The sequence below is a fragment of the Thermobia domestica genome, chromosome 5 (assembly GCF_964235325.1).
Source record: "Thermobia domestica chromosome 5, izTheDome1.hap1.1, whole genome shotgun sequence".
NCBI classification, from domain to species: Eukaryota; Metazoa; Arthropoda; class Insecta; order Zygentoma; family Lepismatidae; genus Thermobia; species Thermobia domestica.
Genome location: NC_137458.1, coordinates 54,970,876 through 54,996,820, shown reverse-complemented (window position 1 = coordinate 54,996,820; position 25,945 = coordinate 54,970,876).

The following is a 25,945-nucleotide window of genomic DNA, read 5'->3' as shown; positions in this document are numbered from 1 at the left end:
GGTTCAAATTCTATGGGTGGTAAAAACGGTATATTACTTTCGTGATGTGGTAAGAAATACAATGTAATTGTTATTAGTTTAATTAGTGTTTCTTCATAGTATTGTTTCACTATTTCTAGAAGGAATTAAGTATTAACGAAGTAATGAATAAGCAAAAGCACACATTGATTGACGTTTACTATTTCTCATACTCCATTGAGAATGTTTTGATCCTCAGTTGCGCAAACATCCAGTGTGCGATTTTTTCTTTTTTTGGGGGGGTTACACTGCCTCACAGATGAGCTCCCTCGTGGCTAAGTGGTTAGTGAACACGCCTTTGGCGTGGGACAGGCGTGGGACACCCGGGTTCGATTCCCGGCCGGGGGCCGCGGTGGCTCAGTATTAGAGCGTTCACCTCTGGTGCTTGGGGTCCCGGGTTCGATCCTAGCCCCGCCAAGTGAACCTTGTGGTGAACAAACACCGTGTGCGTGGGTTTTCTCGGGGTTCCCCCGTTTCCTCCCACTTTCTTCATTCAACCATTTAATTCATTACTCATCATCAGCTTCTCCCTCAGCCTAACTGGCATAACTGTGGGACGTAAAACTCAAAGGTTTCATTTTATTTTTTTTTAATCTCTTGCACCGACCGACCGATCTCGATCAAATTTCCAACGTAGATGCGGTTCTGGCCTGGGAGTGTTTTTAGCTATTTATTTTGACAGTAGAACTTAGAGGAGGGGGAGGAGGGGGACAGAAAAAATAAGACTTAATTTACTTTGAAGTGTAAAAGTGCGAGCGTTTTCTCCTCTCTATCTCTCTCTCCCTCTCTTCACTTCTCCAGTCTCCTCTCACTTTGATTTCATGATTTCCCACTCTGATGAAAAGTATTAAATACCTCGAGGAAAAGTACTAATATATAACCTCTCTTTTAGGCGCCCCTTTAACCACGCGCCCGGGACACGTGCTTTGCTTGCTCGCCCATAGTTGCAGGTGCATTTCGCCAGCCCCCCCACCTTGGAGTTTCGAAAAAAAACCTATGGCAATCGTTTGTGCTACGTTATTGCCGGAATGTTCCGCAAAAATTTTCGTTTGTACCACTTCCGGTACGAAGTTATAAGGGTTTTGAAGTAGGCGACTGGGGAAACGGCAGCCCCCAACCTTGGAATTTCGAAACAAAAACTATGCCAATCGTTTGTGCTACGTTTGTGCCGGAATGTACCGCAACAAGTTTCGTTTCTACCAGTTCCGGTACGAAGTTATAAGGGTTTCAAAATGGGGGGGGGCCTGGAGAAACGGCAGCCTCCAACCTTGGAGTTTCGAAACAACCTATGCCAATCGTGTGTGCTATGTTTGTGCCGGAATGTACCGCAAAAATTTTCGTTTGTACCAGTTCCGGTACGAAGTTATAAGGGTTTTAAAGTGGGGGGGCTGGAGAAAAGGCAGCCTCCAACCTTGGAATTTAGAAACAAAAACTATGCCAATCGTGTGTGCTACGTTTGTGCCGGAATGTATCGCAATAAGTTGCGTTTGTACCAGTTCCGGTACGAAGTTATATGAGTTTTCAAGAGGGGCTTTGGAAACGGCAGCCCCGCACCCAGGAATTTGGAAATGAAACCTATGCCCTCTCTTTGCTCCACTTTTGATGAGAAACGTTTCGCTAAACTCTTTTCTTTACCACTTCCGGTACAAAGATACGAGAGTTTCAAACTACGGGGCTGCCGTTTTCATACCCCCTCGGAATTTTGATATGAGACCTATGCAAATCGTTTAACAACATTTGTGTCGGAATGTATCGCAAACATTTTTGTTTGTATAACTTCCAGTACAAAAGTATGACAGTTTTAACTAGGGGGCTGCCGTTTCCAGAACCCCCCACCTTGGTACTTCGAGATAAGACTATGTCAATCGTTTATGGTACGTTTTTAAGGGAATGTACCGCAAAAAAAAAAAATACGTGCCTGAAGTTGGCCCCCACCTCTCCTCTCCCAAATTACACCAAACGTTGCACATCGTTAATGCATCGTTAGTGCACGTTAATGCATTTAGAACTAACGTTAGTGTTTTCAGCGTTTACGAGATATTGAAGATTTTGGTGGGGGACCAACTTCATATGAAGTTAGCCCCCCACCCATCTTTATGCAGACAGATTCACTAAACTTAGCGCATCGTTAGTGCATCGTTAGTGCACTTAAACACACTAAGCATTATCGTAAGTGCTACCATATTTTGGGATTATTCAAGATTTTCGGTGGGGGGGGCCAACTTCAGAATTATCAAATTCTATACAAATAGAGGTAGAAACATGGGGTTGACAGTAATCGTTAGTGCATCGTTAGTGCACTTAAAAGCACGAAGCACTAACGTTAGTGCTACCATATTTTGGGATTTATTCAAGATTTTTGGTGGGGGGGGCAGCTTCAGAAATATCAAATTCTATACAAATAGAGGTAGAAACATAGTGTTAACGGCAATCATTAGTGCATCATTAGTGCACTTAAACGCACTAAGCACTAACGTTAGTGCTACCATATTTTGAGTTTTATTCAAGATTTTTATTGGAGGGGCCAACTTCAGAAATATCAAATTCTATACAAATAGAGGTAGAAACATAGTGTTAACGGCAATTGTTACTGCATCGTTAGTGTACTTAAACGCACTAAGGACTAATGTTAGTTCTACAATATTTTGGTATTTATTCAAGATTTTTGGTTAGGAGTCAACGTCAGAAATATCAAATTCCATACAATTAATGTATAAATATGGGGTTAACGGCAATCGTTAGTGCATTGTTAGTGCACTTAAACGCAATAAGCACTAACGTTAGTGCTACCATATTTTGCGATTTCTTCAAGATCTTTGGTGGGGGGCCAACTTCAAAAATATCAAATTTTATAGAAATAGAGGTAGAAACATGGAGTTAACGGCAATCGTTAGAGCGTGATTAGTGCACTTAAATTCACTAAGCACCAACGTTAGCGTTACCACATTTTGAGATTTATTCAAAATTTTTGGTGGGGGCCAACTTCAGAAATATAAAATTCTATACAAATAGAGGTAGAAACATGCAGTTAAAGACAATCGTTATTTCATCGTTAGTGCACTTGAATAAATCCCAAAATATTGTAGCACTAACGTCAGTGTTTAGTATTTTAAGTACACTAACGATGCACTAACGATTGCCGTTAACTCTATGTTTCTACCTTTATTTGTATAGAATTTGATATTTCTGAAGTTGCCCCCCCCCCTACTAAAAATCTTGAATAAATCCCAAAATATGATAGCACTAATGTTAGTGCTTAGTGCTTTTAAGTGCACTAACGATTGCCGTTAACTCTATGTTTCTATCTCTATTTGTATAAAATTTGATGTTTCTGAAGTTTGCCCCCACTTTAAAATTATTATAACTTCGTACCGGAAGTGGTACAAACGAAAGTTTTTGCGGTAAATTCCGGCACAAACGTAGCACAAACGATTGCCATAGGTTTTGTTTCGAAATTCCAAGTTTGGAGGCTGCCGTTACTCCAGCCCCCCCCCCCCACTTTTAAACCCTTATAACTTCGTACCGGAAGTGGTACAAACGAAAGTTTTTGCGGTACATTCCGGCACAAACATAGCACAAACGATTGCCATAGGTTTTTTTTTCGAAACTCCAAGTTTGGAGGCAGCCGTTTCTCCAGGCCCCCCACTTTAAAACCCTTATAACTTCGTACCGGAAGTGGTACAAACGAAAATTTTTGTGGTACATTCCTGCACAAACGTAGCACAAACGATTGCCATAGGTTTTTTTTCGAAATTCCAAGTTTGGAGGCAGCCGTTTCTCCAGCCCCCCTCTTTAAAACCCTTATAACTTTGTACCGGAAGTGGTACAAACGAAAGTTTTTGCGGTACATTCCGGCACAAACACAGCACAAACGATTGCCATAGGTTTTTTTTTTTCGAAACTCCAAGTTTGGAGGCAGCCGTCTCTCCAGGCCCCCCACTTTAAAACCCTTATAACTTCGTACCGGAAGTGGTACAAACGAAAATTTTTGTGGTACATTCCTGCACAAACGTAGCACAAACGATTGCCATAGGTTTTTTTTTTCGAAATTCCAAGTTTGGAGGCAGCCGTTTCTCCAGCCCCCCTCTTTAAAACCCTTATAACTTCGTACCGGAAGTGGTACAAACGAAAATTTTTGCGGTACATTCCAGCACAAACGTAGCACAAACGATTGCCATAGGTTTCGTTTTGAAATTCCAAGGTGGGGTGCTGCCGTGCCCCAGCCCCCCCACTTTAAAACTCTTATAACTTTGTATCTTAAGTGGTACAAACGAAAATGTTTGCGGTACATTCCGGCACAAACGTAGCACAAACGATTGGCATAGGTTTTGTTTCGAAACTCCAAGGTTGGGGGGCTGGCGAAATGCACCTCATAGCTGCGGCTCTGTGAGCTACATATGTAACATACAATGCTTACGTAATACTTTGAGTAATGAATACTATTAAGAAAGGAAGAATTGCATTTTTTTAACTTTCGGAAAGAAGCTACTATGGGATTAAAGATAAGGTAGGAAAGGCAATACATTCCAGTCTATGCTTTCATCCAGCAGACATATTGTTTGGAACCAAAAAAATGTGACTTTTGGAATCTTGTACTTAGGTTCACAGCGGAAGCGACGAAATAACTTGAATCATCCATTGTAGCTCTCCCTGCAACCAGTTTCTAAAATGTTGGCAGTAAGTTTGCGAAACGAGAGGTGACGACTCCAATTTTGGGTGAAAAGTCGCTATAAGAAATAATCGAGAAATTCATTGTCTATAAGCATTGTTAAAGTTGTAGATGTAAACTAAACAATATGTTCTACTCATTGGCGCAAATCCCGGGGGGGATGACGGATACATGTCCCCTCCAATCTTGGAACTGAGGGGGACTTCTCCCCAATAATCCGATTTGAAATGTGTTTTTTGGGAGAAATTTGATTTTTGTCCGATTGCTACAAAGAAACGTGAGATAAAATAGATGTCCTCCAGAATAAGCCTCAAATCTGCAGCCTGCTAACGCTGAAGACAACTCTGATCCTCCACAACATTGTTTTTCAACTTCATAAGTATTTTGGACATCGCCAAAAAAAGTATGGTAACGGTCTTACCCCCCCCCCCCAATGTTGAAGACAGATTTGCGCCGCTGGTTCTATTCACATCTTTGTAAACAGGGCGCAACCAATCCTTGAATTCAGGGATCATTTCAGGTTGTTTCGGGTACTTTTGTTCATGTTTTGGTCAAAATAGTTCCGAAATAATTAACACTACAGTACTTACGTTAAGCAATTTTTTGTAAAAGAAAAAGTGCAGAATAATTAAAAGACCCCAAAGGACAAATATAACAAACACCTTCTTCGCCTTTATTCACGCATCTATAGCTAATCTTGTTGCTATCGGTAATGATGTATTACGTGTGTCTCTCAACGGAAACTCTGCGAACTAAAGGACATCAAGTTTGTAGTTGTTCTTCGTTAGAGGGCAAGGATAACATAACAATGCAGGATTGTGGGATAGTGAGTACGCTGTATTTCCAAACTCTTCATCACTTGCGCTGATTAAAACAAACAAACAGAAAGAAAGAACGTAAAAACTGTTTTGAACTAATAATGCTTCTCTACAGATGAACATTTATTTTGTTTACAGCAAAAAGTCGCTAAATGTGTAAGTAGGTAAATCGTCATTTAAAAATCACCCAAAAAAAGTCTCCAATCGGAAAAAAATATTTTTTGTCGCTATCGTAGGGCGACCATACGTTCCGTTTTGACCGGGACAGTCCCGTTTTAGGGGCGTGTCCCGGCCGTCCCGTCAGTAGATGGAAAAAAGTAGTATTCGTCCCGTTTTATGTAAATGAAAGAAGTAAATAACAAACCCAGTACCTTTACTCCGTTTAAAAGTATTAATAATAACAAAGAGGCAAAAATTGAACTGAAATTCCCTATATTAAACATACCCTATAGTTCGCAGTACTGCTCGAAAGGCAGCAGAGGTTTTAGCAGTTGGTTGTGTGTTAAACAAACTTCAACGTGTCTTTCCTTTTTCATAAGTACCCGCTCTGTAACGAAGAGAGAGAGGGGGAACTCTGATATCAAGGCGCTGATAAGAACAAAGGTAGATCTAAAAGTCTAGGGTTTCAAGAACCTGTCCCGTTTTTAACTGAAAATTTTATGGTCACCCTACGCTATCGTTGAGGTCGAATTCCCCTTATTTAGCGACTTTACCCAAAATTGGCAACATTGACCCCCACCGAACAACACCCCGTCATCTTTAGTCTAGCCAGCATAATAGTGGGACGTAAAACTTAAAGATTTCATTTCGAACAACACTCCCAGAAACCTACTGTTATACCATTCTCAAAACACCCTTTCGTACAGTTCTCCCTATTCGAAAAAAATTGTAAATAGCAGTGTTCATACATAAATATGGAACTCAATTTCCCTGAATTTTCCAGGTTTTCCAGGTATTAATTTTGCAATTTCCAGGTCTAGTGGAAGAAACTAATAGTACGAGAACACATAAGTTTTAAGAATACTATATTTATATATTTGAGAATGGCCACCCTTCTCCCCAATGAACGATTGCAATTAAATATTGAGTCACAAGAAAATAAATAATTAAAATAAATAAAATTTAAGTTGAAAAATATTAAGTTGAGAAGCCTACTAAGGGAATTATATAATACTTTTGTTCCATACTTGAATACATTCAAAATATACAAAAATATTGGCTTGGGGAAGAAAAAAGGGCCCGCGAGATTTTAACTGATTCTTGTAGTACTCGACGACAGAAATAGATTACTGAAAAAAGTTTCAAAATCGGCGCGGGTAAACACGCAGAAAATCATATTTTCATGTACCGGTTCAAAATGGGCAAGAAAAAACGACCGCGAGATTTTAACTGGTTCTTGTAGTACTCAACGAGAGAAATCGACTAGTGAAGGAATTTTCAAAATCGGCACAGGCAAACATGAAGAAAATTGCATTTTCATGTACCGGTTCAAAATGGGGAAGAAAAAAGGACCGCGAGATTTTAACTGATTCTTGTAGTACTCGTCGAGAGAAATCGACTAGTGAAGGAATTTTCAAAATCGGCGCATGCAAGCATGAAAAAAAATCGCACTTTCATGTACCGGTTCCAAATGGGGAAGAATAAAGGGCCCTCGAGATTTTAACTGATTCTTGTAATACTTGTCGAGAGAAATCGATTAGTGAAGGAATTTTCAAAATCGGCGCAGGCAAACATGGAGAAAATCTCATTTTCATGTTCCGGTTCAAAATGGGGAAGAAAAGAGGACCACAAGATTTTAACTGATTCTTGTAATACTTGACGAGAGAAATGGACTAGTGAAGTAATTGTCAAAATCGGCGCAGGCAAGCATGAAGAAAATCGCATTTTCATGTACCAGTTCAAAATGGGGAAGAAAAAAGGGCCCGCCAGATTTTAACTGATTCTTGTAGTACTCGACGAGAGAAATCGATTAGTGAAGGAATTTTCAAAATCGGCGCAGGCAAACATGGAGAAAATGGCATTTTCATGTACCGGTTCAAAATGGGGAAGGAACAAGATCCCGCTAGTTTGAACCGCTACGATGTATGTTCACGAATGTGCCCGTCTTCTCAAATTTAGTTAATTACTGTGACACTGAAACATGTGACACAGAGTCACATTGTGGATGACTCTGCAATCGGCAACCACTGCACATATACTCCTCCCGCCCCACAGTTTGATTATTTCGATCCATTCCTCACGTGCTAACGGCATGGTTCAACATCTGCAAGAAAGAGGTAAATGTAACGTTCAATTGGCAATAGCTTTTCACCAAATTAAGCTGCATGAAATCTGATTGCATATTTGACATACTGAGAAAATTCTAGCCCGTGGCCATATGTATCACATATCCCACCAGTTCATAAAAATTTTGAACACAAAAGTACGGTCGTCCGTGTAACGTACTCCCAAAAGGCCTAATGTGTATCACCCACCTCACATTCAATGAAACCACATCCGTGTAGAATTTAGAAAGGAACTTCTTATGATGTATACAGGATGTCTCAAACGTTCCCTGACATAGGGTAACTCTGTTATTATCAGAGTTACAACAAAATGTAAGAGGAAAAACATCTCGAAATATGACGTTTTCAATCTAAAGTGAACACTTTTTAAAAAAAATCGGACGAGATGTTTGTGCTGTATACTCTTTATGCACCCAATTTTAAATGAAAATGCAACGTTGTCATTTACCTGGACCCACAACATAAGTGAATGAAGTTACTGTTTGAAACGGGGGCTGGCCATCGACATGTTAGCGTAAAAGACAGTAACTTCACTCACTTATGTTGTGGATCCAGGTAAATGGCAACGTTGCATTTTCATTTCACATTGGGCGCATAGAGAGTGTACGGCGCAAACGGGTCATTCGATTTTAAAAATTCCTTCACTTTAGAATGAAAACATTATATTTGGAGATGCTTTCCAAAGTAGTATAATTTAGTTTGTTTAAATTTACAATTTAATACAAGTAGATTCGGATTTACATGCGTAGGATTTTGTATGCATCTAACTAATGAATTCTTTTATATTCATGCTTAACTTAGTGACTTGGCTTTGGACTGCAACTGATTATTGTAACCCATTATTACTTGAGAAGAAACAAGATATCCTAATCTTCATTTGGAGAAATCAAAGGTCTATTGGAAAGCTGGGGATTATAATCATTAATTTCTACATTTCAAGGTGCGTAAATTATATATTCTGTGTTTATTGTTAAATTACTATTACTATTATTGGGTTTAGAATCAATCAAGCACTTCATGATATTTTATGGGGATCAAGATGGGTGCCGGATAGATAAGTATTTGAGCGTCAGGCTCTTATTTCTTTTCAATTTAATATTTAATCAATGATTATTTTTCCCCTCATTATTCCACCAAATCGTATTCCAAGATCATATATCCATTTTTGATCGATATATCCATATTTTTGATCTCTTTCATATTTTCGATTTTTGATATTGTTTATATTTCGATATTGCTGTATTTTTCGATATTTCGAACAAGTTTCGATCGTTTGTCGATATCGATTATCTATATCTAAATTCGGATATCCCAAAGCCCTATCGAACCCCTCCGAAATGAAGTTTTTGGCTATGGACCTGATTAGGGATGCGCACGAGACAAGACGAGACAGAATTTTTGTTACGAAATTCGAGACAAGATAGAGCTCTTCCAATAGAAACGGATCCAGTTTTCGAGACGAGACATAACTTTCGCGGCACCTTTTCGAGAGGAGACAATCTCAAATCTTTTCTCTTGCGCATCCCTAGACTTGATCATGAGTTATCAAAAAAAAATGTTAATGAGAAATAACATGTAAATACAATATAGGTAGCTAAAACATTTTTGTTTTCATTCTTCAGTAATGCATTGTTATTAATCTCAGGGGGCGCGGTGGCTCAGTGGTAGAGCGTTCACCTCCGGTGCTTGGGGTCCCTGGTTCGATCCCAACTCGCGCCGTGTGGACTTTGTGGTGGACAAACTCCGTGCTCGTGGGTTTTCTCGGGGTTCTCCCGTTTCCTCCCACTTTCTTCATTCCACCATTTCACTCATTTCTCATTATCACCGTCTTCTTATCCTAACCGGCATAACTTAAAGATTTCATTTTTTATTAATCTCAGCATTTTATAGTGTATTCTTAAGCTTAAGGTGATATATAATTAAATTTTGAATTCAGTTAACTTATTTTGTTTCTCAGATTGTTTTTAAAATGTATGTACAAACGTTTATGTTCATTCTTGAGAGTTTAAAGTGACTTATAACTATTAAACATAGTATTTAATATTGTACTCTTAACGTGGAAGTGATATACAGTTAACTTTTGAATTCAGTTAACGTTTTTCTTTCTGAAATTGCTTTAAAAAGTATGTAAAAACGTTTTTATTTTCTTTCTTGAGTGCTAAAAGTGATGCAAAGTTATTAAGCTTACTACTTTATATTGTATTCTTAACCCTAAACTGATACACAGTGCGTTTTTGAATAAATTATGTCAAGTTATTTGAGTGACGAACACTGGTAGAAAATCCTGACTACTACTGGAACATTTTGATTTTAAGGTGACGACTACTGGTGCAAGGATTTTAAAATATTGTTTTTCCTTCAACGGCTACTCCTTTTTGAATTCTGACTACATGGTCATTATAGGAAGGATCAGTGAGTCTTTCCAACTATGGTACAGCTCCGACAGATTCACGATGCTCAGAGAAGAGACAAAATAGTATGTTTTCAAACTTAAAAGTGAGAACCACTGGCGTTTTTACCTTGCTATGCAAAAGTAAGTGAGTACTCCAATGGGGTTCCAATGCGGTACCTAATTTCTGCATTTTAGATATATGGAAATACATGTCTCTAAAATGTGAAGAACTGATTTTTTTGGGGGGGGGGGGGAATAAACTATAGGTATGTGGGGCTTGCATACTTGACGCTACAATTCGGAAATTGAATTAAAATATGACTAACGGCTATCAAGATGATGTCAAATAAAGGGAGGACCAACACAGTTAAGGGGTTTTCGTGTTAGATGCTAAAATTTCCGAAATCGGTCATGGAAAGTTAATAAACACCAGTAGCAATTTCATCTTAAAGTAATTAGATATCTTCGTGGGGTGTTAGAACATCATGGAGTCTACCAAAATTAAATTTAAAAGCTTTTGAAAATATAATCTGACATTTGTAAACAGTATTTGAAATATGTGTTTACCCAAAACTTCCAGCTAGTACATCTAACATCTGGAGAAACACTGTGAAATAAAAGCTTATGAGATCTTGAAATTTCGGAAACAATTATTGGTCGCAACAAAATTAAATAAGATGGTAATTCTATGGGTTAAATGAGTACCTTAGTACAATTTCGATCGAAAGATTAGTTCAGTCCTAGGTTTTCTTCAGGCAATTCCAAGGGTTCATCGAGCTGTGCAAAAGAATAAAAATTCGCTTGTCAATATCTAAGATAGTAACTAAGATATAAGGAATTATATATTTTATGACGTAAAAATAGAGATCTTTATGGGTTTGTACTTTTGGGTCTTTCCTATAAGAAAAAAATTCAGAAAACTACTGTATATACCTTAATAGACAATTCAGTGGGCGGGGACACAGTAGCTTAGTGGTAGGGTATTTAACTAATCTTTTTTTTTGCAGAAATTATTGGAGTATTCACTTAACCCATAGAAATACGATCATACTTAACTCCCTATTTAATTTTAAAATTAAACTAGGAATGCAATGGATATACTCGATTGCAATGAAATGAGCTGAGCGAGCTTAAGCAACGTAATCAGTTTATTGTGACTTTTTAAAACAATCAGTATTTTTCATAACAATCGCACAATTCTTCGTCTTGACCTTTTGTTCCGGCTAAAAAAAGTTTAAAAAATCGTTAATTTGTTTTTAAATTGTGATTAAAATTGTAAATTTTTACGCTAAAAAAATAAAAGGGCTTCGCCGGAATTTTTGAAAATCACGCGCAGATTTTAATTGTTGACAAAAAAATCACGTGAAAACTTTTTCCCCATGTTAAGTCTATGGAAGCGTTTTTCGGTGATTATTCCTCGATGGTACATCGGATTTTTGATTTCGACCTATGTTGTCACTCAGCACGACATACTCTATCAGCGTGCTAAGTTTGGTTGAGATCGGCCAAACGGTCTAGGAGGAGTTCGCGGACAACCAAACAGCTAACCCGAGTATAAGAGCTTCGCTCGCTCAGCTCAATAAAGGGACATATTTCAGTGTAGCGACCCACGATTATGCATTTTAGTCTCAGGGAGATTATGATTAAAGCAAGTGAATGTTGTTGACAGAATTGATGGAATGCAAAGGTGGGAGGAAAGAGAGTACCCCGAGAAAACCCACGAATACGATGTCCACTACAAACTGACTTGGCCGTGGATCGAACCAAGAACCCAATACACCAGAGGTAAGCACTCTACCACTAAGCCACCGTGCCCTCGCCCATTTAATTGTCTATTAACTTATATACGGTTGTTTTCTGAAATTTCTTCTTCTTACAGCAAATACTCAAAAGTACAAATCCATGTGGGTCTCTATTTTTACGACGTCATAAAATACATAATTCCTTATATCTCGCTTGCTATATTAGATATTGACAAAAAATGTTCACTTTATTTCAGAGCCCGATGAACGCTTGGAATTGTCCAAAGAAAATATAGAGCTGAATTAATCTTTCGATCGAAATTGTACTGACGAGTTTGATGTACTCACTTAACCCATATAAGTACCATCTTATTTAACTTTTGTTAGGATCAATAATTGTTTTCTGAAATTTCAAATTCTAATACGTTTTTATTGTATGGTGTCTCTCTAGCTGCTAGATCCACTAGCTGGAAGTTTTAGGTAAATACGTATTTCTAATACTCTTTACAAATGTCAAAATATATTTTCCAAAGCTTTTAAAATTTAATCTTGGTAGACCCCATGATGTTCTTAAACTCCATGGAAATATCTAATTATTTTAAGATGAAATTGCTACTGATGTTTATTAATTTTCCATGACCGGTTTCGGAAATTTTACCACCTAACACGAAAACCCCATAACTGTATGGATCCTCCCTTTATTTGACAATATCTTGATAGTCATATTTTAATTAATTTTCTAAATTGTACTGTCTAATATGCAAGCTCCACGTACCTATGGTGTCGCTTTTTATTTCACCATATTTCGGTAACTGTTAGGCGTACCGACTTGCGGTTTCGGTAAACACACACCTCTAACGTTCTTTAAAACGTTATTAAGACATATTTTAGAATATTTAGAAATGAGAGTTCTGCGAATATCATGGTACCCGAAAACCCCCGTCAGGGCGTGTGTGTAGTGTATTTAATTGAAACTACTTTTCAGGTTGTTGTAAGCCCTCGTAATTACGTTTCCGAAACTGCACCACCTAGTACGCACACCCCACACTTCTATGGTGTCGCTCTTTATTTTCCCATATCTCAATATCCCTAAGGCTTACCGAGTTGAGGTTTTCGGTAAACAAATGTCAGTTCCCTACATTTTAGAGACATACATTTCCACATATCTAAAAAATACAGACATTAGGTACCCCATGGTAGCCCGAACACCGTTGGGGTACCCACTTACTTTTGAATAGTAATACATTTTGAGTTGTTGTTCAGCATCAATAAACACTTCATAGTTTTTCTACGTGCCACCCAAAAGTTCATACCTGACCAAACAGATTTTGTCCATTTAATCTCAAAAATGTTAAGATACTTTGTATTGTTAAGTACAACCAAGTTAAGCACACTGAATGTAATATTTTAAATATTTTCTGATTTTTGTTTCAGGTATTTCGTGCATCAAAACAAAACCAGGATTATGCTTGGAAGACAGTGAAAAGAAGCAGTGTAGGTTGTGGCTAAAAGTACGTCCTTTCTGAAGACAGACCCAATTGTATTTACATTGTTTTGTACGAATATATAACCCTAATAAAAATACTGTACTACAAATTATTTCTTTCTTCCATAAATTAGAATAAAATATTATCTCTGTTTAAAGAAAATGTTTGTTACTGTTAAGTCATTTCAACTCTTTTTCTCTGTAATAAGAACATTATCCCTCGCAATATTTTTTATCTTTGTGCTATTACGATTGGACGAAGTAAAATTCTATACGAAGCACTATTATTTCAGACATGCATTAAGAACTAATGTATTGTTCTGTATGTAAGGCAATGTGTATACTGAACATGTCTAGCGAAGGTGTTGTTTTAATATAGAATCTATAACTCAACTTTTCAGTAGTCAACTTTATTGGGAATCCGAAGAAAGAAGTAAAATAAAAAGTTGGACTTACCAACGTACCTATGTGTTCGAATTCTGGACTAATCCAAATTATCCAGAGAAATCATTATATATTTCTTTGTTGATATTTCAGATGTATCCTTTATCCAAGTCATATGAAACGGAGACTTCATACATCGTTACACTTTGTATGAACTATGTTCCGTATTTACTTAATCACTTTGTAACTTTCTCTAGGGTTGACAAGTCCGCAGGTGTGAATCGAATAGTTTAGTGTTTCACTCATGTCACCTTGTGACTAAGGTACGTCCTGTCGGTATATATATGGTACTGGGTTCAATTAGCGATAAAATACATTTTTAGCATTAAACAAATTCAAAAACCTACACGAAATGAGATACCATGATCTCTGACTTACGGATAACACCAAGCAACTAATGGTACTGAGCAGGGGCGGATCCAGGACCGACTTCTGGGGGGGGCGGTGGGTTGTCATACTGCTACTTTTAAGGGCTCCAAACTTTGGGATGGATTTTATTTATATATATAAAATAAGAAAGTTTCCTCTTCTGGGGGGGCGATCGCCCCGATCGCCCCCCCTGCATCCGCCCCTGGTACTGAGTGTGATTGAGTTTACTAGTTACTATCTGGCTAAAATCAGTGTTCCTTTAGCTATACTTCTTTTCGTGCTCTGAATTGCAAAGATTGAAATAACCGCTTTAAATTATTGTATATATATCTTCCGAGTAATTCTGAGAATCATTGCTCTTTCCTTAAGTAATGTATGAGACTGTTAAACTGCTCGTTGCTTAAAATGTTGCACTAAGAAGGATGCATCCCGGAAAGTCCAAATTTGCAGAATGTCTAGAGCAAGGAAGGATAAATATGTTTAGTCGATGGCTGCACAACCCCTCCGCTGTCACTACGTTGTCACAGCGAATACAGCGGACGTTTAAGAATATTCTGCACTTACTATTAGGTATCTGCCTGGGAACTTTGGTGCAGCTACCCAGTCTTCTTCTTGGTGTTGCATTTTTAATGGCGAGTACTGAGTAGGAATCATCTTGTGAGCGAACACGTTTTCGGCTGTCAGCATACTTTTAATTATTGCGACATTAAAAAAAAAGTTAATTAAAATGTACAGAGAAGTTATTTCTGGAAAATTCTATTCAGGCCTCTTGTGGTAACAACTGCACTTTAGAAGAAGATACTATTAAGGAAAAGAATGAGGTAAAATAATCTTTATGTCGTACAAGCAATGGATGATAACAGCTTAATAAATGATTGTACGTAAATCTTGTTTGAGTTTGAATATAGGATTGTATATGGCTGTGCATTTTGCATTATTATTGAAGTGCTGCAACTAACTGCAAACCATATGATAAATTCTTACAGTAATATATCACATATTGATTTACTCTGTATGAAAACGAAAATAGTTTAACATATGGTTAACCTTCTTTGTGCCCATAATTTTAAAATTAACGCTTGTGTCACTTTTCAACACTTGGCTTTGCAGTAGCTTTCCAACGAATTAGCATGAAGCCCAAACTTACAGGACACCCTGCAGGTAAATACATTTCTTTGGACAGTTTCACTGCTCCAAACTAAGATTTGAAAAGTGTAGTATTGTTATTTTATTATTATTGGCACAAAGGAGATCAACTATATTTTAAACTATTTTTGTTTCCATACAGAGAAAAACAATATGCGACAACATTACAGTAAGAATGTATCATGCATTTTGCAGTATGTTGCAGCACTTTAATAATGGTGCACTATACGTACAATCTAGATCCTGAATATGTCCAATCCATATTTAACAAGAAGGCAATACGTATGCGATACAGGTAAAATCCGTATATTTCATATGGACAACCTATTAGCTATATACATCCAATCCATACTTTACATATGGCCAACCTGTACGCGACATACGTATAATCTATATGCTGCATGCAGACAGTCTGTAAGCTACGTATGTGCACTCTGTATGGTGCATACGGATATTCTGTATGCTGTATCGGGACAAGCTGTGTGCGACATAAGGAAAATCTGTATAATACATACGTACAATACGTATATTGTATCTAGTCGTACGTACGGGGAACAAGTACAATATAGATGCTGTCTCGGGATTGAACGCAAGAAACATATGTCCAGAACGTATATTGCATACTTCTTGAAATTATGATCCGTCCTGATAGTCACTAGGTGTCGTCATTATTAACCGACATGCTACATACGATCCTGACGTCACAAAGCTAGATATTACCTCCGTATATACTTGTTACTGCAGATGACGTCACACGAATGACGTCATTGCACTTATGCAGACAGTACGTATAATACATACTTTTTCAGCTATACGTTTGCTGCAGGATGTTATATACGGTTGTACGTTAAGTCCAGAAACTACAGGAATTACGAATGTAACCTACGTTTTTAAGTATGCCACCTACATTTTTTTCTCTCAGTGTAGGTGCTTTAACTGAGTGATTTTTGGAATGAACTGCCAACACTCTTCGGTTGACCATTGCAACCCGTACCTTGAGCTTTGGTGCTCAGGGAGTTTGACTCCGATACTGTACGCAGCCACCACGCACGTTGCGTCGGGAACCAAGTACGATTGTGTGTTAAGGAGCACAAGCTATTAGCCGGTGAAGGACGTTTTCTTACGGCTAGCCCCCAACTAGTGAAGTCCCAGGTCCGCAGACCTTGTGCGTTTAAAAAGTTATACACGCGCATTAGCATTCTATTTCTTTTTTTTTTATTTTGCTGAAGAATCACCTTTACGCTTCAGGATTGTTCGGCGCCGCAACTGGATTCATCGTGGGACGATCCAGACAACTTTTCCCCAGTGCTAATCCCCCAAGTGCGTCAATGGTGTGAGAGAAGCATTTGCAGTGAAATCTGAATTATAATCATATATATATATATATATATATATATATATATATATATATATATATATATATATATATATATAAAGGCTACATTGCATAAAAAGACAAAGTGTGATTTTAGTGACGAAAATTATTATACATATTCAGTGTTCAGTGTTGTGTTCATTTCTCTTCGCTATTTTTTTTTTATATAATAGTGTTCTAATAAATAAGTATAGTGTTATTTAATCCAGTGTGTTTTCGTTGTTTGCATGAGTGATTTTTGTGTGCGTTATGGTCTGGATGACCGTTTGATCGTCCGTGAGGTTTTCGAGACGAGACACCCGAACCTCTCGGCGCCTAATGCTCATCTCATCATTGAGACCGACGAGTGATTTGGGAACAATTTGTAACTCTTCTTGGAGAGGTCCTTCATCGTCCTGTCCAGGTAAGTTCAAGTATTAGGAAGATACTTATTGGTAGGACCACGAACCACGAACAGCGACCAGAGTACACGGAGTGGTTACAAATAAATGTTCACCCAAATAGAGACCTCGAACTCAGAATGGTTACAAATAAATGGAAACCCGAACAGCGACTCGAATTCAGTTGGTTACTCAGAATGAATATTTCCCAGAGTTCACGTAATGCTGATATCTTGTATGTTTCCAATTTCTCTTGACGAGTTTGAATGTTATGAAATCAACAAAAGCTAAGGTGACAGTTGAAACGATTCAGCGCCGTCGTTGCTTCGAATATTTGACGTCCATTTTCATTTGGCCACAATTCATTCAAGCATTCGTGCCGATTCTTGCACTAGAACCAAAATAGTGAAGTATATGAACGCATTAATTTATTTTCGTCACTTTCTTAGTTTTACACCTTTACTTTCTCAACATAGATTCGAGCTTGTTTCCTGCACAATGGGATTTGCGAATTCTGTAGTTTGAAAACTTTGAAGGCACTCGTTTATTCTGAATACTTAATTCCGCTCGTTTGAGGGCTCATGATTCCTTGACGACATTTGCTGTCAACGTATGGTGTTCTGAAGGGTCCTGTGCACTTGAGTTTCTTTCACGTGGAGCTATAAATTATGTAGTATGTGTTTCTTGCTCGTGTTGACATGACTAAAATTCGGCTAGAACGCTGCGGAGGGTCATAATCAGAAAACATGTCCACGTCACGTTCATTGGAGCTACCAGTAGTTTGGTCTCCTTTCCCTTCTCCAGACAATTCACGTTCATAATCGTAATGGCTGTCGTCCGATTCAACGCCAGTTGTCTCGCTATCAGTTACTTCTAACATCCGCAGAACGCTTCTTTAGGCAATCCTAGACGAGAAACTGCAACTAAATAACAGAACGTTCTCAATGCAATTTTGACCTGAAATGCATCGTTTTCTGTATATTGGAATAGTAATATACTCCGACAACTTTGAAATACAAATAAAATTAAACAATTCCTCTCAAATATTATAAAGGAAGTACACTTGTTGTTAAAGAGAATTTATTTGTTTCAAAAATATGTGTATAGTAACATCCAGTAAGGTATCCAAATTGTAATAGAATAATAACACAAATATCGTGATACCATCTTCTGACAATTTTTAAAACAACACAACTCACTTGTCAGAGGAATAAATATTTACTTTTATTTAGGTTGTCATTGTTATGACCTACCAATTAGCAATCTTTATTTACCTTTCTGCGCATATGACAGCATAAAAAACCGTGGGGTCCATACGGACCCCACATGTGCTCAATACGTTTGGGTTCTTAAATGTTATTATAATTTCTAAATTAAAAATCGTACAAGAAGTAAATTCTTATGGGTGAATTGAAAACATCTTAAAAAGAGATGTCCTGAGTCGTGAATACGAATACCAAGCAGAGAAACTATATTAATATAATTAAGCCTGGGGTCCGCACGGAACCCAGGTTGGCGTCATGAGGTTAATATGCACACAACCAAAATGATTTTTTCATGTTTTATAAACAAAATTCCCCATCTCAGTCACTATTCGGTGCGTGATAATACAAACTTCTGAATTAATTCGGAATCATACAAAAATAAGTTATAGAAAATGAATTAATGAGTTTTTAAAATTATTGTTAAAAATTCTGAAATTTTGAAAACTTGTAATAATTACGGAGACAATATAACAGTTGATATAAAACCGGTTCTACTGTAGATGCTGTAAGAATACGCGTTAGATAATTGAATAACTTATATTAATAAAGTATAAATTTATTTATTTATTTCTAATTGCCCTTACGGAGAATAAATATTAAAACGCGGTTAAAATACATTGGGGGAAACATATTTGATAACACTAGTATAAAATCACGGATGGACCAACGTTGATATACAAGAAAAAGCACAAGGTAAATATGTTGCATAGACTGTTCGGGCATATAACCAACGTGCTATGGGGTATGGTATTCCACGCTCCCCATAGTTGTGAGGGTAACTAACTAACGTTCATCACCCGAATCAGATGACTAATATCAAATTTCTCACATAATACATGAAAACTTAACGCAAGACTAAAAGATGTGTACCCTGGCCTATTTTTTGCTGGGAAAGAATTGTTCAAACTATTTGCTGTTCCCTAATAAAATACATTATGAAAGGATGATAATTATATATATATATATATATATATATATATATATATATATATATATATATATATATATATATATATATATATATATAATACAGGGTAATGTAGAGCAATAGCCCCTAAGCAGGTCTATAACAACGCATTGGCTCTCCACTAGAGTTTTAAATGGACTGGGTAAAGAAACAATATTTTCGTATCTAAAGAAATTGAATTCTACTCTGCCTAATATAGCTTTCAGAATTGGACAAAAAATTTCTGAATCTAAGAATTTGTTGTTAAAGGTACTAAACACAAGTTGACATAATTAGCTTGTCAAGATTTAAACATGGATTCTTAGAATTCAATCAGGTTGGCAAAACATTGTGCTTTGTTCGCTCAAGTGATTCAAAAACAAAACTTCCACTGCAAACTTCTGTACAGAACATATTAATGTTTCTACTACTAATTAGGTCAAATTAAAAAATACTATAAATGCAAAGAGAGAAATATATCAACAAAGCTCTCAAAATTGCAAAAATATTTTCAAGTGTTTCTAGTCAAGTTGGATGTCTTGCTTCGTTCTATGAATTTCTTACTGAACTTTAACAATTAAGAAATGTACCTAGGTAATATCCTGGATTCAAATATTGCAGCAGAAGTCTAACTGATGAACCAGATTTCAGAAATTTGTTCTATGACGTCTAATAAACATATGTAATTGTGAAACATGTGCTAAGAAAGGTGTTTATAAATATAAAAAAATACATGGTTTTTCAAAACACCGACAACGTTTGAGAGGTGATTCGTGATACCAAAAAGTATAGACCAACCTGGGTGCACAAATGCTTCCTTTCGGAGTTATAGGCTGCCGAAAACATGAAAAAATGAATTTTAAAGGTCCATAGCTCCAAAACTATGGGATCTACCGTAGTCGGGTCAAGACTACACTTAGGAACTAATATGTGAGCTATCAAAATATACTGTTTCAGGATCCAAGGGTACTCACGCAACAATTTTTATAAAGGGAGTTTGGCTGCAGGCATACAATTTGAAGTACTCTCGCAACAATCTCTGTAAAATCTGTTGAATAAGTACCGCAGGATTCTGAAACATGGATATTTGGATAAGGCACATACTAGTTCCTAAAATAAGTCTTGACCCGACTATGGTTTGTCCCATAGTTTTGGAGCTATGGACATTTAAAGTTCAGTTTTTCATGTTTTCGGCAGCCTATAGCTCCGAGAAGAAGCCTTTCTGCACCCAGGTTGGTGTATACTTTTTGTCTTATCTTCGTGTCACGAATCACCTCAAAAACGTTGTCGGTGTTGTATTGAAACACCCTGTATATATAGTAATAATCACAGTGCCTCTTCGAAAGTATTTGAAAGCACTGTACAACATTTTTCTCGTTTCAAAATACTTGTCAATGAAAATTCAATTTCACTGAAGTTACGCTCATATCCGCTCCACAAATTAATCCTAAATGACTTTTAACATCAAAATCAACTCAAAGAATCTTTCACATCTGGAAACAGTACATTGCGAGCCATAGAAAATGGACAAATTTGTGGTCAATCTCCTACAGCAGGAAATAAAAATTTTAGAGGCGCTTATAAAGTTATATTTGTCAACGTTGCAAGCACCCTAAATATTTTTATACCCTAAATCGGAAGATATTCTCCATTTCGTGGACAGTTTTACTCAACGTTTATATTTTTCAAACTGAATATTCCAAAATCATTCTTAAGTTTTTCCCGGCGTCGATACTAATGTTTTAGATATTTACATTTTTCGTCAATATATATAGTATACATTTTATGGCTACATCCTCAACATTTCCAATGAAATTCGTGATAATAAGACATTTCAACAAACACGCGTAGGCCTTGGAATAACATTACTCGAAACTCCGTTTTAGAAAATTTCAACTGTTTAGATTGAGATTGGGTTTATTCTTATTCCCCATTTCGACCTCTTTTACGTCCTAATTTCAGAAATGTCCATGAAATCGATAATCTAGAGTCTAAGAAAAATATTTTAACAAAATTTCAATTACTTACGCACAACTGTTTTGGGGATTTGCTGAACACCGAAACATAATCCAAGCACATTTCTTTCCCGTTAGGTTTGTATTTCGTAGTCTTTGCATTTCAAAATATCCCACTATATGTACAGATTAAAACACACGCAGAATACCTTCTTAAAATGCAAACGTTATATACCTAATTGTTTCGAACATCTGAAGAACGGAAAAATAACGTTAAAGCCCTCTTATTCACTTGTATGGGTTCCATTTAAAGAAATCCTCTATTATCTACAGTACAACTTAAAATACAAGAAGAACAAGTATACAAAATTTTAAGTTTCTACGCTTACTAGTTTCGGAGAGCTGGTAAACGATTAAGTAATCATTCGAATCCCTTATTCTCACTTTGGGAGAGCGTTTCGAAAGGTCAGTCGTATCTACAACCCACATTGTATAGGAAATATTTATCTAAAATTTCAAGATTTTTACGTCTGATAGTGTCAGAGATCTGGCGAATGGCAAACATTATTCAAACACTGTTAGCCTCGTTTTCGGGAAACATTTTTAAAAATTTTTCACTTGAGTTCCATAAATCTAAAATCATTACTTATTTTACAGCATGGAAATAGGATTTCAGTTAGAAATTTTATAAACAAATTAAATCTGTCAGCTCCAAAAAATCACCCTGTACTTGTTCACGCAGGCGTAGTTCAATAGAATTCCATAAGCAATGTTCGTGTGTGTAGTTCAGTGAAAATAAAAGTTATTTTGCCTCCGTGTTTATTCTTTCTGAAAGTACTTCTCGGATTAGAAAAAAAACTATATTTGTACCTTGGATTTCGACAGTAAGTGACATATCGTTATCTTCGGTGTTGAAAAGAATCACCGTTCAATTCGAACCATTTAAACCATGTTTTTATTGAATTGTATTGCGTAATTACATGGATATATTTGAACATTGATAAATGTTCATTGTGTTCGCACAATCATGTTAACAATTTATAGGTTTTGTTTTATTATGAATCACTTATCACTAAAATGGTGTTTGAGATCTAAGACTTAGGTGAACTTATGCTGCCCAATCATCTCTCGAATCTTGTCTTGAATTTGAAAATACGTTTCTCGTTTAAACCGTCGTCCCGCTTTCCAAACGAAACGAGTAATCTCTCCTCCCATGGGCAAACCTATTTTTGCTTAAGTGCGTAATCTATTTTCGTTCACATTGAATAAATAATTTTACAATAGCCTGCTTTTCCGCTCATAAATTGAGAAGTTTGTTTAATAATATTTACTTGTTGATTTCTCTTCTGGTAGATAACTCGTACTTCTATTTTACTTGTATTTTTACCAAGAAATACGTGATGTAAGAATAGTAGAGATTCGAAAGGAATAACAAGGTGCAGGAAGCTAAACGAAACCAAAGCATATATGACTCAAAGCATAAGATATAAATTATGTCTCACAATTATTTAGAAAAAGTTTCCATATAAGTGGAAGAAGTCAGGGAGAAAGATAGTTGAATAAGAAGTATTGTGGAAAACTCCGAATCATAGAATTGTACTTTTGTTGACATTGTTTGTTCTTCTAAGCAGGTTGATTCAGGTAAGAAATCTGTCAATAGATGGCACCATCTACTGCTGATCGTTCTACTCAGTGGCAGTGTCCACCTCAAATCGGGAATTCAGTGAGGACCATGCCCTTTCTATCTACTATCAAAACGTTCGTTCCATTAAAAACAAACTAAGTGACTGCGAAATACATTTACCTGAACTTTTAGAATATGACTGTTTATCTTTTTTCTGAAACTTGGATGACTGATGATATGCTTGATTGTGAACTGCCATTTTCCCACATATTTACTATGTACAGACGGAACAGGGGTTCACGTTTTGGTGGGGTAATGATATGCATGAACTCTAAACTAAAAAGTAAAGAACGTGAAAATTCATACGGTAAGGACTGCGAAATCTTATGGGTTGAAATAAACATTCCAAACGGTCCGAAACAACTCATAGGCTACCTTTATGGACCACAGAAAAACTCTCCCTTGTACATATTGGAAGCATGTCGTGATTCTATGATTGCCACCGTAGCAGACTGCAATGCAACTCTTCTTGGAGATTTCAATCTCTCCATTGACTTGCTTTCCCCCACATGTGGTGTCCCACATTCTAAAAACTATAATAATGACTCAAGGTTTTTGGAAATTTTTTACATGGTCTTGGATTAGCACAGCATAATATGTATCCTATTAGAGGCGAAAATAACCTGGACTATGTTGTGTCAACTCAAAAATCAATGGTTGTGGTCCCGAAGTTATTTTTTTTTCATCAGATCACGACTCTCTCAGTGTGTTTTTTCCACATATCAAACATAAAATATCTCAAAGGCAAAAATCAGTAACCTCTTTACCCCAGTGGAAAAAGGCCCCTTGGAGTGAAACACGTTCAGCTCTTCATATTTTCCCATAGTGCTTATTTGCCTCACGCTTAGTTGAGATGCAGCTGACTTGTTTGCTGGCGTCATTCAGGCTGTAGTTAAAGACATTGTGCCTTTCCGTACAAGGCCTTCTTCAAAGTTTCCCTCGTGGTTTAATGATTAGCTAAAGTGTATACTTCGCAATGAAAGAAGTGCATGAAAGATGGAAGGATTTTCCCAGTGAATATACTTATAAGAACTTTATAAATATTAGAAGACATAATAAATATCTTATGAAAAGAAAATATGAGGAGTACATTGAACACATCACAATCGATACAAGTAAAATCTCTAAGTGTTTGTGGACCCTAATAAACAATCGAAGAAATAATTTCTCGTATACCGACAGAACTGACTTCCAAAAATGCTTGTGTAAATGAAGAAGACAGGGCAAAGGTATTTAATTAATATCTTACTAGCAGCTTTGCTTTATCTTTCCTACCTCTCCTTCCTTCCCCTGCCCTCTTCAACCTGTTTGTTCTGAGTCTTTGTCTTCTATCAGTACCACACCGACCGAAGTACTTTCTCTTCTCTTGTCATTGCCCCAACAGCGCGCCTTAGGGCCAGATAATATCTATACTTGCTTCCTACGCAGTGTTGCTATTTCGCTTTCTCAACCCCTTTCGGTTTTACTAAACCGCTGTTTCGCAGAAAGTGTCTTTCCCAGTTGGAAGAGAGCTAATGTCATTCCTGTTCATAAGTCTGGTAAAAATAACGATGGTGTGTCTTCCTTTCGACCTATTTCCTTATTATATCCACTCTCACTTGTTTGTGAAAAGATCATCAAAAACAGGCTCTTTCAATTTGTTTCTCCATTTATAAACTCCTCACAACATGGCTCTTTACCAGGAAAATCTTGTCTTACTAATTTATCAGTTCTTCTATTCGATGCTGTGAACAGCATCTCAGAAAATTCTCAACTCGACATTTTGTATTTGGACCTGTCTAAGGCTTTCGATTCTCTTCCACACCATCTTCTTCTATACAAACTCACTTCTAGATTCAATAAACATGCTAAATTACGTAGTCTTTTAGAAAACCTACCTCAGTGATAGGACACAACGAGTTTCAGTTTCAGGTTACTTTTCTGACTTTATTCCCAAGACTTCTATAGTTCCTCTAGGCAGTGTTCCGGATCCATTTCTATTTCTATTATACATGGACGATCTGCCTTCTTTGTTCATAAACAGCTCTACCAATATTCTTCTATTTGCTGATGATTGCAAACTCTACAGACAAGTTAAATCAGAGTACGATGCTCTTGCTCTTGAATTCTTCTCTATGCGTAATGGAAACTTAGAGGTTAAACATAGAAAAATGTGCTTCTCTTACAATTTCTCTAAAAAAGGAACATATAAACCACATCTACAAAATTGGTCATAAGAACATAAATCCTGTCTCCTCTTTCAGAGATATTGGTGTTATCATAGACAGTAAGCTTACATATGCGGATCAGACACATAAACACAATATCTTGTACTGCAATGAGAAAACCGGGATTCCTTAAGCTTGTTCTATAAGTCATATGTTGCTTCCACTATTGAGTACTGTTCTCCTATCTGGTGTATGGTCTGCATTACTCATCTAAAAAATTAAATTCTGTAATTAATTTCTTTTTAGTTATTGTATCCTACCGAGTACCTCACCTCCGAACACTTCCAAACAATGGCGTTTTAAAATCTCTCAATATCAAACCTCCCCTGTGAGAAACAAAATTTCTGACCTAATATTTTTGTATAAATTTGTAAATGGCCGTATATCATGTGAAGAGTTATTAACTCAGATCAATTTTCGCATACCCGATAGAACAACATGGTCTAGTGATCTCTTTTACACTCGAGCTGAGAGGGTAAATACTGTCCAAAGGTCCCTTCTAAACCGAATTGTTAGTACGTATAATAAGCTACCAGAAACTGTAGACTTTTTTTTTAATGAGTATACTTTCAGATCCTCTATAACTAAACTAACTTTGTAATGTTGCCATTGTGTTGTAAAATCTTCAGCTCAAATTGTTATTCTATTGTTATGTTTCATAAATGTTAAAATGTTTCAATGTAAAATGACCTAGTGCTGTATTTAAAAAACAAATTTCTTGTGGATTCTCTTTTACCGGAAAATGTGTGCTTAATTATCTTTCT